The sequence below is a fragment of the Halichoerus grypus genome, chromosome 11 (genome assembly GCF_964656455.1).
Source record: "Halichoerus grypus chromosome 11, mHalGry1.hap1.1, whole genome shotgun sequence".
Classification (NCBI taxonomy): domain Eukaryota; kingdom Metazoa; phylum Chordata; class Mammalia; order Carnivora; family Phocidae; genus Halichoerus; species Halichoerus grypus.
In genome coordinates, this window is record NC_135722.1 from 32,544,555 (window position 1) to 32,558,252 (window position 13,698).

The following is a 13,698-nucleotide window of genomic DNA, read 5'->3' on the forward strand; positions in this document are numbered from 1 at the left end:
CTGTAAAATGATATGGAGGAATTAATAATTATGAATTGTTAAAATTTAATGTCAACAAATAGATTATAATTGCACACTGTCTTATATTTTAATATCATAACAAAAATCTGTTTTTATTATAAAATAAGAGCTGCAACCTTTGTGTAGGTTGTGCCTAGTGAAAAATGAAGGCAAATTCGATACCTAGAAAATTGATGCACACAAATGTGAGTGTGTGCACAAACCTACACACATACACACACACATCCACACCCACATATAAATATATTTTTATATATATTTATATATTTGTATACAAAATATGTATATGGTATATATATTTATGTATATCAATGTAGGACTTTTTTCATTTACCCATTTTATTCAGAATATTAAAGTTAAGAAGTCGCTGAGTTTTATGAGTCAAAATAAATTCTAAATGTGTATCCTAATTTTTCAAAGATTTCTATTATAATATGAAATTTACATATGAGAGATATTCAACATAAAAAGTATTTCTATAAAGATTTATTAAGTAGAGAAAGATATGTGGGAAATTTATATTGCCATTAACTTCCTACCCTTAGGGGGCAACAACTCATGGGACCATCTGCAGGACTTACTATAAATAAATTTTCCTCAAGAGCATTTTGTTAAGTACATAGCTTCCAGAAAATGCAAGCTCAAGCATTCTGTATCCTTTGTTCCTGCCCTCTGAGCCTGAACAGTCAATACCCTTCTTCAAAGAGTGAATACATTTCTCCCTTACAAAGGCACTATACTTGACACTGTCTTTAAAATGACAGACAGCAGGGATGCCTGGGTCCAACTCTTGATTTTGGCTCAGGTCATAATCTCAGGGTCATGATCCCAGGGTTGTGAGAGCTAGCCCTGAGAAGGGCCCTGTGCTCAGTGGGGGTCTGCTTCTCTCCCTCTGCTTCTCCTTCTGCCCTCCCCTGCTCACACGCGCATGCAATCTCTCGCTCTCAAAAACAGATGATAGATAGATAGATAGATAGATAGATAGATAGATAGATAGATAGATGATAGATAGATAGAACAGACAACAAAATCATACCAGTATCTTCTGCAGATAATATAAAATCATATCAGGGTGGGGTCATTCATTTTTCTACAGAATGGATAGAATAACATTTAAGTAACACAAATATTTTTCTTTGGGTGATGATTACTTCTGCTGCTCAATAATTATAATCTTTTTTTCTTTTAATACTTCTTCATCTATCTATGTCACAGAAGGCCACTCAAGCTGATCCCAAATACTTCATTTCTATATGGAATAATTATTAGAATCTCTGTCAGTTGTATTATTGGCTGGCTGGAAAATTTATCTAGATCTCTAATATAAGTTAAGACCATTTAAAAGTATTACTTGAACTGTAGTTTATAAGGAGTAAAGTAAGGCATCTGTAATCTGCCTTATATCCCCTTAGGCTTGTGTAACTGAACTTTCAAGTCTTATCCTCTAGAATCATAGTCATATAGATCTTGATTGTGTTATGGTAACTGTGCCCCTTTGGGATCCAGGGATGACTTAAAGAAGACAGAGACCAAATTGAATGCCAGTAATTTTGGAAACTTTATCTGTTTCTAGTCAAAAAGCCATACAGACAATAATCTCTGCAATATCTCATACCCACCTCTGAATAGTAAATTGTTAACCAAGACTTTTATGGGCCAACAAAAGTTCTTTCTGTTAGGACAGAATTAAACTTTTTTTTTTCTTTTTACTCAGTTTCATTTTTCTTCCGAACAGTGTGAAAACTGTCCAGATGAATGGTGTCATGCCAGCAACATTGCTAAGAAAAACAGAATAAATCAGCTTGGCATGATGGTATTTGCCGTCTATTCCAAAAGATCTACTTCTATCTTCCTGTTATCTTGTATCATATGGGCTTTAGCATCTGTCCATTCAAAAAAGGAAGGATACAGGAATGACTTCATAGGTGTCTAACTATTGCAGTCACTCAGGGACCCACAATAAGGGCCTTTCACTTGGGATTTTGTGTTCGGCAGTTGCTATTCTGAAATTATTAGTATTTTTATCTTTGAATTTGTGTTTTGTAAGTGAAATCTGATGGGGCAACGGAGCATATACAGGAAGCTTGGAGTTTGGGCTCCCATATGGTCCTAACTGTTGCTGGATGGGTTCTGGGCCACCTACTACCTTATCCGTTAGTGTCCTGGGCCTCTCTTGACTCCACCCTATGACTGCTGTCACCTTTTTCTCCTGGTGGGCCTGGATGTGGGTGTGAGGAGGGTCAGGTTTGGTCCCTGTGCCCCACAGCATCTAAGGGTAGGGCAGCACCTGTCCCATGCTGGCAGCATCATAGGCATCCGGTGAGTGGTAAGCCAGAAGCTATCTCTAGACAGTGGTGAGCTTCTCCCTTATTATTCTAGATCCCCATATTGAGTGTCTTGACACAGAGATTTATAAAACCTTGGGAGGCACCAATCTACCACAAGTTGCACGTTGTTTCATTGAAAGGGGAGGCACGTAGCGCCCCCAGTCAGGGCATGGCACGTCTGTCTGGCTGCTGGTGGAAGGGTTGACCTAGAACCCTTGCCTGTGGTAGAGTGAGGCCTCCTGATATCTGTGAGTGTCTGCACTTGCCCCAGGAGTGCCCAAGAGAACTCCCTTGACCAGCTCTATCGGGGGGGTGGGGGGGTGGAGGAATCTCTCTTCCCCCTTTCAGTCTTCCTATAAATGATGTGGGCACCCTCCCTCATCAAGCAACAAAATAGGAATTCTGTTAATTTTAATAATTCCTCATGCACTTTAAATGTTGTAAACATTTGCATTCAAAACTGGCCTTGCACAATATAGATGAATGGCTGTGTGTGTGTGTGTGTGTGTGCTAATATATATATGCTAATTAAAAATTTTAATTTTTCTTTTACTTGGAACATTAAATAGTCAATGAAAACACATGATACATTGAGAGGCAGACCATGAAGACAGAAAAATGCTCCACTACTAGCATGTTCCCCCTACTTTTTAAACAAGGGATCCCACGTTTTCATTTTGTACTGGGTCCTGCACATTATGTTGCCAGCCCTGGAGGAGTCTAGGATTTCACTATAGCACTGTCCAGTCTTCGTATCCTGATAAAAATGCCCTACGTGTGAAATTGTTGAATGTGAAAAAGGTACTCTAAGACAATTAAAGAACATATTTTTCGAGCAAATGACCCTGTTTTATACTTAATTAAAACCAGAGGAATTAAATATTGCTTAAGGGCAGAATACAATTTTGCTGAAGGAAGGAAGGAAGTTGACATACTCTCTCATTATGGTATAGTTATGATACTTACATGAGGATTCCAGACGATGCCCAATAGTATTATTTTTTTTTAAGATTTTATTTATTTGACAGAGAGATAGAGAGCACAAGTAGGCAGAGCAGCAGGCAGAGGGAGAGGGAGAAGCAGGCTCTCCATTGAGCAGGGAGCCTGACGTGGGGCTCATTCCCAGGACCCTGGGATCATGACCTGAGCCGAAGGCAGCCGCTTAACCAACTGAGGCACCCAGGCGCCCCACCCAATAGTATTATTAAAGTCATGTTGGCATAAGGGTGTCAGAGCACATGGGATCCTCTTATTAAAAACTGTAATAGCTTTGATCAATTAAAACAAGTCAGAGAAAAATATCTGATATGAAATAAACTTCCCAAAAGGGTATATAGTCTTGATTAAGACCACATAAGACAAATGATATAGAAAAATGGATGATTAATTTCCAAATGTACATGATATAGCATATTTAAGTCAGGCACGTTGGACTTGTATTTTCAATTACCTGTGAGTCTCTGTTTGCTCAGGAAGTAGAATTATTTCCCGAAAAATATAGTGGGTTTTTCCTTATAGGTTGTTCTTAGAGGTAAGGTAGGTTATTACTTTCTTTAGTCATTATTTCTCAGTTTTATTTATAGGGATTCACTTTCAGAGAATCATAAAAAAAACTTGATGAAAATGAACTTATTACACAGACACATTGAACAGTTACTATGTGCTAAGCTCTGTGATAGACACTTGTGATACTGTGAGGAGGCAAACTTCTTGCTTGCATAGAGTTTACGTTCTGGAGGAGGAGTCAGACATCACTTAAGTAATTTCATAAACACATAAAATTACTACTGAGAGGCAGCTATGTGGCATGAGAGGGAACTTATCAAGATATTCAACTGAGCCTAGGAAGTTAGAGAATACTTTCCCATAGAAGTGGAAGTTTTAACTAATATCTAAATTAGAACTAGGAATTTACTAGGTGAAACGAGAAGGCAAAGGTGTTTCAGGCACAAAAAAAAAAACAACAACAACAACAAAACATATACCAAGAAGTTTTGGCAAGAGGAAACAATGCAGGCAAAAAGAAAGGGCTGGAGCAGAAAGAGGAAGGGGGCACCTGGTGCAAGTTGAGGTGGAAGAGATTGGTGGGGCTCAGTTGTACAAGATCTTGTGGCTTGTGGCATGCACTCTGTCTGAATCAGCAGTTTCTGAGGTTGAGGTAGGGACTGTACATTTATGACAAATACTTTAATGATTCTTATCTATATAAATTTAAACTTGAGAGTTCTGGCCTGTGAAGAATTCTTGCTGACTGTCATTAGAAACTCAGGTTTGGCTGCTAACCCATTAAAAGCAGGTAGCAATTGCAAAGAGAATACCTATAGGTGGTAATGACCAACCTCCAAACCACAGGAAACTTCCTGGTATGATTTATCTCTTAGAATGTACCTGAATCTCCAGGCCTGAGTTCACAGCAATGCTCTTTCCTTTCCTCCTCTCTTGCAATAGGTCAAATTTGCCCCTTGTCACCCATAATGATGGTACCATTAAGGTCCTAGTGAATACATACTGTTGGAATTACTGATGTGCTTTTCATTATTAAACACCTCATGCACTAGAAACTCCTGCTGGTAGCTTAAGATTATTTTTTTAAATTGCTTTTATATAAATTTACTCTTTATGCCGCTCTATTGAAGTGATATAAGTTATCATGGATAAGTTTTTGGAGTACAAAAAAAATACTCATAATGAAACACCTAGTTAATGTCTTAGCAAAAATAATTATTGATATCCCAATTTTTGATTCCCTGCTCAGCAGATGCTTTTCACAGTATCATTCCCGTGTCAGAAAAATGTGTCCCTTAATATTACTTATCTAGCTTGGTAGATTGATGAATTATTATCAGCTTCTGAATGATGTGTCATAATCTGGATGAACAACAGAGCAAAATTCAAAACTATGATGTCACCATGTCAGCCCAGCATTTATTATCTCTAAGCCAGCGGTAGAAGGGAGGCAGCTGTCCAGAGACCTTCAGTTTGGACTGGAAAAACTGTGGGTGGGTATGATGGTCAAGAGGGCCAGAGAGAAAAGTCAATTTGTTCTTTCCTTACTTTTAGTTTAATGTGTTCATTTTTTTAAATGTTCAGATTAATAAAAAGTCAACAAGTGAGAAGGAAATGGAATCTTAACCATAGGTAAAAGGACAGTGAGTGTCCCTGGCTTTCAACTTCATATCAAAGGGGAAGAGCGAGAAAATCGATATGCCTTCCTGTGCCTTTTTAAGAGAGCCCCTGACATGATAAATGTCCATTAATTACCTTCAGAAAGAAGTAGCTAAACTACTGAGAAAGAAAATCTTTATTACTAACTTTTGCATTCCCCATGAAAAGAAGAGCAGAGGGAGGCAAACATGCTTGAGAGGTCTGCTATGGAGAGCAAACAAACAAGAAGTAATGAAGGAATGGTTAACCTGAAAAGGAAGTTTGAAATGAGAAAGATGCTGGGTAGAGAGAATGCTTAGCAAGACTTTCACAGAAGTAAAGAAGTGGGAGGGTGATCACCAGAAAAAGAAAGGTGATGTGTCACATAGTCCAAAGAGGTGAAGGGGTCCAGAATATGTGTGGCACCAAAATTATTTTGAGCAGAAGGCATTTATTTGAGTTCCTGAAATCTCTCATCTGCCTAGAAGCAGAGCCTTCCAGAAGAATTCAGAATTCAGTTGTCACAAATGCCCTCCCAGGGAGCAACCAGGGAATGTTGACTCTTTATCACTGGTTATAAGAAGTCTCCACACCACACCTAAATAGCCATTGTCACAAACTTAACACTTCTCTCATCTAGTCTCCTAAAGGATCACTGTCCTTCTAAAAAGTCATTTTTTTTAAAATTTTATTTTATTATGTTATGTTGATCACCATACATTACATCATTAGTTTTTGATGTAGTGTTCCATGATTCACTGTTTGCGTATAACACCCAGTGCTCCATTCAATATGTGCCCTCCTTAATACCCATCACCGGGCTAACCCATCTCCCCCACCCTCCTCCCCTCTGAAACCCTCTGTTTCTCAGAGTCCGTAGTCTCTTATGGTTCGTCTCCCCCTCCGATTTCCCCCCCTTCATTTTTCCCTTCCTACTATCTTCTTTTTTTGTGTGTGTGTGCCCTTCTTGCTCTCCCCTTATTTGGATGGTATGTAAGCCCCAAATTCTAACATCTTTGAGTTACATTTTTTTTCTGTTAACTCCCATATGTAAATGATTAAATTTGTCTTCGATTTTGCTAATCTTTTTGTCAGTTTAATTCACAGTCCCCAAGTATGAATCTAACAAAGTAGAGGAAAAGTTTTTACTCCCCAAAAGAAGTAAATGGAAAGCTCCAGATTGGAAAAAACAAATCCTAGAAGTAGCACAAGAAACATAGATGCCTTTTTTTTAACAAGAGAGGTTTTTTGTTTTTTTTTAAACCAAGATTGGAATTTAAGTTAAGAATTCGGCAAGTCAAAATGCTTGATTCATAAGTATATATAAGTATTCACAGATAATGGGAAACAGGTTATTTTTTAAATAGAGGAGCACAGAGGAGCAATGCTGGAAAGAAAACATTCACCCCTTGAGACAGTTGTGACAAACTCATGCCCAGGACAGCCGGACACTGCAGTGGAACTGAGAAGAATCCCTACAAAGATAAATGCTTACAAATGAGTAAATGAATAGATAAATACATACATCTGTACATAAATGAGCATGTGTGCATACACTCAAGCTTTTGGCCAAAGACTGATGGATATTGAAAGATATTTGTTAAAATTTTCAGAGGTAAAGAGTTGTGTTGTGAATTTTTAGACAACATTGGATTGTTTAATTTGAGTTGAGTTGATCCTGATGGCTAATGTAGAACAAGTGATTACTCAGTGTAGATGTGGCTGCTGTTTAAGCCTCCTGGGCTTATGTGTGGACACTAGCTTCCTGCAAGATACATTTTAGGATAGATGAAAAGTATCAAATATTGGAGATACATATATGTTTGTGTGTATTTAATGTGGCCTTTTCTGGTTTCTGTCTTAGATAATGATTTTCCTATGGGAAATAGGGGAACGGTACTGTTTAAGGGATTGGTTTCAAAGACTCAGCCAAATAGTTAACAAAAAAGAAGCAGGAAACTGAAAAACTAAAGTACAGAAAATTATTGAAACTTCTTCCAAATGGTAAATAAATCAAATATACATTCTGTAAGGCAAAAATAAATTAAAAAATCAGAGGTAAACATCTCATAATTGCTTCAACTGCCAACATACTTATTTATATGACATATAAAGTTCATGTTATAAAAACAATGCATTTCTCTATTAATTACCTTTTTAAAGATTTTTTTTTTTTTTTTATTTGACAGAGAGAGAACGAGAGCAGGAACACAAGCGGGGGAGTGGGAGAGGGAGAAGCAGGCTTCCGGCCTTAGCAGGGAGCCCGATGCGGGGCTCGATCCCAGGACCCTGGGATCATGACCTGAAGGCAGATGCTTAACAGCTGAGCCACGCAGGCGCCCCTTTCTTTCTTTTTTTTTTAAAGATTTTATTTATTTGACAGAGACATAGCGAGAGAGGGAACACAAGCAGGGGAAGTGGGAGAGGGAGAAGCAGGCTTCCCACCGAGCAGGGAGCCCGATGTGGGGCTCGATCCCACGACCCTGGGATCATGACCTGAGCTGAAGGCAGACGCCTAATGACCCTTGGAATCTCTAGAATGGAAGAGGGTCTTTTGAATGATAATGAGATGACCAAAGCCTGATGAGAGAGTAGGAACTATCAGCCCCACCTCTGAGGAGGGAAGAGATGCTGGAGATGGAATTAATCAGGAATAGCCGCTGACTTAATCAGTCATGCCTACATAATGAAATCTACAACTCTGAAGCTCTGTGGACATCATCATTTAGGGTTTAAAGAACCCTAAACACATCAGAGTGCTGGGAGGGTAACACACCTAGTAAAGGCATGGAAGTTCTGTGCCCTTTCCCCCATATCTTGTTCTCTGCATCTCTTCCATTTGTTGTTCCTGAATTGTACCTTTTATAATAAACCAGTAAGAATAAGTAAACTCTTTTCTTGAGTTCTTTGGCCCATTCTAGCAAATTATCAAACCCAAAGAGGGAGTAGTGGCAACCCCCAATTATAGACAAGCAGTCAGAAGTACAGGAGGCCCAGAACTGGCATCAAAAGTATAGGCAGTCTTGGGAGACTGAGCCCTTAACTTGTAGAAATCTCATGCTAAATCCTGGTGAATTAAGTTGTAGGAACCAGCTGGTGTCTGGAGAGTTGAAGAATTATTTGTTGGTAGGAAAACCCCCTCACATTTGGTGTCAGAAGTGTTCTGTGGGGGGTAGAAAGAATCTTCGTAAATATGCAGTGATTTACTTTAGATTTGCTGTAATATGTGCTCAGTATATTCTGATTCTCTCCATTGCTCTTCATCTTACTATTGTGCTTTCCACTTACCAGAATGTGTTTGCTCCCCATCATACCCCTGTGAGTAGTTACCTAATTTCTTTCTGATGAAGAAACTAGAGTCAAGATACAGTTTTATGATTTTATATAAGGGAAATAACAATAATAGCTAATATTTGTAAATCACAAATGTGTCAGTTATAAGACCTTTATATACCATAATCTTATATGTTATATGCTCTCTTTCTTACTTAACTGTGACTTAGAAGAAAACCTACATCATTTTCTCAAGATTATATCATTACTATATAGTAGAGTCAAGATAAATGTTGGACTGTTTGATCCCTCTCAACTAAAAGTGTTTTTGTTATTAATATTAACGGCAATAATAACTCCATTACTATACAGATCTTTTAATGAAAAAAAGTGTTTTCTATAATTTTGTGAGGGGGGATATAGATTGTTATTTTATGGTTCAGATCATTATAACTTTTTATTTTTAACAGATAAAGAAAATGTGATTCACATAGGTAGTGCCCTTGTCCAGGACCATTGATTAGCTGGGACACAGCCTGAGTTAGCTGGAGCTTCCTTTATACTGCTGGTAAGAGTGGATTATGCACATCTTTTATCAACTCTGCATTTAGTGGCATCATGTTGAGAGCTTGAAATCATCCATGGTGGGGAATATTATACCAAGGAAATTATTAAAAACTACAAATAAAGTCTTCTTCCCTTCCCAGAGCTGGCTTATCAGCACACCACTGACAAAACCATTTGAGAAAGATAACCTAGACTAACATAGGACAGAGAGAATGATCTTTTTCCAGTGCATTATTTTTTTTATTGGAATTGACATGATGTGTAATTGTGTATCTGTGTATGTATGTTGTTTGTGTCTGTATACCCACCTACAGCCACTCCTCACCACACTGTAAAGTCCAAGATAGTGGGAATAGTATTTAATTCACCTATGGATGCTAAGTTCCTAGTTTAGTCCCTAACTTGTAGTAGGCATTCAGTGGATACATTTTGAATGAATATATAACATACTTAATTGGCATATAATTATATATTTATAGTGCCATAATTTTGAAATTCTCTACTCACTGACTTCATACCATAATTTTCTTTTTTAACTCTTTGTTCAAGATAAGTGAGAATCATGGCTTCTAAAAGAGGTTCTCCACAGCATCAACTGTCACATCTAGAAGTCTAGCCCTCTGCCTGTTTTGGCATGTCCTTCTAGTTAAAAACTGCCTTTGTATTTTAAATGGATGAAAGAAATCAAAAGGAGAATTATATTTTGGGACACTTGAAATTATATGAGATCCTTACTTCAGTGTCCATAAATAAAATTTCATTGGAACAAAGTCACGTTTATTCATTTATATATTCTCTGTGGCTGTTTCTACATTTCAGCTGTATAACTGAAAGATTGTGACAGAGATTTTATGACCTACAGTGCCCAAAATATTTACTATTGAGCTATTTGCAGAGAAAGTTTGCCAACTCCCGATGGAGAACATCAGACTCTTTACTGAACTGCTTCCGGTATTGGTGAGTTCATTTCTGAGGGAAGTATCCCTTCTATGGTTAGACAGCTTAGTTGAAATAAATGCTTTCCTTACACCCATGCAAAATTTGACTCTCTGCATGTATTACCAGTAAGGCTGTAGATTATAGTGCAGTGGAAACTTGCTTTCTATAGCCAGATTGACTTAACTGGAATCCTGGCACTGCTCTGCTCCAGCTGTGTGTCTTTGGATACGTTATTTTACCTTCCTAGGGCTCATTGACCTACATCTTAGAATTGTTGCGAATGTTAAATCAATGCTGATTTTTAGATATTAGTTCTTAGAGTTATATAATGGTTTCTATAGGTAGGTACACATATTTTTCCCCTAGGGAGAAGACTTACAACTTTAATCATATTTTTCAAGGATTCTCAAAAACTAGAATTGTTGCCACTATTAATATGGTACCAGTGATGGAGCAAAAATTTCCATATATTTTGTACCCAGTGGAGAGTCCAGTTTGGCTTCAGTAAATACTCCAAGGGCCCATTCTCCTGGGATATTATTGAGCACATTTTCACAAGCCCATCCTTAGAGAATCATCCTCTTACTGTCTTTGAAAACTGAAATTTACCATCCAAGCCTTGTTCTTTTCCCTGAATGTAAAACAGAATTCATTTTTCTGCCTTATTTCTTCCTCTTGATAAATTATAACCACTATATTGAGAGATACTATCACTCTTTAAAGATAAAACTCTTCCTGTCAGGCATCAGAATTGTTTCCAAGGCAACTCAGGTAACTTAGAGGGACGAAAGTTGCTTTCTTTTCTTCTCTCTCACTGGGGGAGAAAGTTTCCAAGTAGGTTCTATCATCCTACTTAGGGGAAATCGAATGTAAAATCATGTCACATTTCTCCGTAGAGCTTCCTCTGTTGACTATCTCAACAAGAACAGTTTGAGAAGGCTGTTGCCAAATGAAAGGTGCTTTCAGGACCCGCATTGAATTAGAAACGATTGCTATATCCTAGCCTTCTGAGTTGCAATAAGTATGGGAACTGTGTAGTATTCACATGAAAGGATGGATCCATGCAAAACAGGATAAAGTGTTTGAACAGTTTGAATGGTGAGGAACTGACACTATTTGATGGAAAGGGCAGAGGGAAGAGACAAACAAGGAATTACAAAACAAAAACCTTCCAGCATAGCACAGACCCATGTCTGCAGTTCCACCTTTGGGCTTTCTTCCTGATTTGTCCTTCTCCAATTTTGAAATGCAGATGTTACTAAGAGATATGACAAATTTAACAGGTATTAATCATAATTGCAAAACTCAGTCACTTTTATTTAGCTTGTTATGGACTTCTGAACCCTTTGATATTCAGTATCTAACTCTTATCTCAGCCTTTATTAAAAATGAAGCTGACTGACTCCCCTCTGTTCATCCAGCTACAGGAATGCAGTCAATCCAAATGGACCCAAGGCATTCTAGTCCTGTTCTAAGCAGTCACTAATTATAGATCCCCATCATCCTATTCAACCCCCTCAATTCACTGTGTTCCCACTCTTGAGCCCCCCATCTTCTTTTCAGCTTATGATCTTCATATCATATGTACACAAATGAAAGGGTTGACCACTTAATATTTTGTTTTTCTAGCAATAGTAAAATACGAAGTCAAAATACATCCTTTCCAGCTATGATCTTCGTGTGAAGAGCATATGTACAAATGAAAGGGTTGACCATTTAATACTTTATGTTTATCCAGCAGTAGTAAAATATGAATTCAAAGAAAAACAAGTTTACTAAGGTCTAGGTAAATATTAGAAATGTTTATGGAGGAGGGAGGACTTTGTGTTAGATACACCTGATTTATATATACCTTCGTTACAGAATTTACATATTTCACTACATATGTTACTTTTTCTGCATTTCTTATATCTTCTTCTCTGCTGTCCAGATGCCTAGATTAGAGATGAATAGTTTGGGAAGGTAAAGTTCTGTTTCTTTTTGTTTCTGTATTTTTATTCATCTGTCATAGTGCTTGGCACAGAGTTGGTGCTCAAAACATGTTTGTTTGTTGGTTGGTTTTGGTTTTTAAATTAAGATTGTGTACAATTTGATTGGGCAAAAACAGGAGAAAGAAATCCCCACATCCTTAGTTTCTTCTACTGACAATTAGGCATATTACTTAGAGGCTTCCCCAGAGCACGCCCATGGGAAGTTTTCCCTTTCACTTCTAATACCTCATCATTATTCATTAAGCTTGGAATTCAGCTTATGCTGAAGCGTACTACCCAATTTCTCTTGGCTACACAGTTAACTGAGTTGTCTTCTGTTATTCCTCTAGTAGAGGTACTCATTAGAAACAGTAATTCAATAACTGTAATTTCGTGCCTTAAAATCCCTTGAGCAGCAGACTCCACTCCTTCCAGGTCATTTGCACCACACCTTGCTGACCAGGATCTCCATTGAAGAACAATGTTGTATAGTAGTACTTAAGATTCCGTAATAGAAATTGAGTCATCCTCTAGCCTAGAGCAATGGATTGTTCCTAATACGTGGAAAACTGATGACATGGTTGATTCCTTGACAGTTTCCATGTATTTGCCCCTAAACTTGTTCTCTAACATTTAAAAGGACATGTTCTTTTCAATCTGTGAATATTATATTGGGGAATACACAGAAAAACTTCAGATTATATTTACATTATAATACAGTGGTAAAAGCAATGGTTTTTGAGTTGGATCAATTGGTGTTTGAACGCTACTCTGCCACATAATAATTCTATGACCTTAAAAATCGTGGTTTAACCACTCCAAGGAAACCTCACAGATAAAATGAAGTTAAGTACTTTGTGTTTACAAATATTTACTAGCACTTTTGCTGCTTTTATTATTGCTTCAGTTTCCATATCTCTAAAATAAGGATAATTTTATCTCCTCAGATATTTGTAATGGTTTTTAAATAAGATTGTATATGATGTGGGGACATGGTAAATATTTAATAAATAGTGTTTTTTTATGTTAAAGTTTAGGTTATTTCAAGGTTTTTTTTTTGGTGTTTTTTTTGTTTGGTTTTTTGTTTGTTTTGTTTTGTTTTTGTTTTTGTTTTGCTTTTTTGGTCCTACTTATTTTAAATATAACTGACTTATCTATAAAAACAGGTGATATAGGCATAACATAATATTAGCTTTAATACTCTTTTCAAGAATTACCCAAAGTCATCTTCTGTTGGCACCTTGTTTCATACTTAGTTGGCTCTATGATGTGTCTTCCATATCTTTCCCTCAATTATTTTTATATTCTTTTTTCTTATTATCCTCTTGGCTCCATGGAAGGATCAAGGCTCCTTTTTTATTTGTTCCTAAACTCTTTTTCACAAATTATAATGAACATTCTTTCATCTTCTTCCCTCACCATCTGTCATCATAAGACTATAAAGAGCTCAGTAGGGT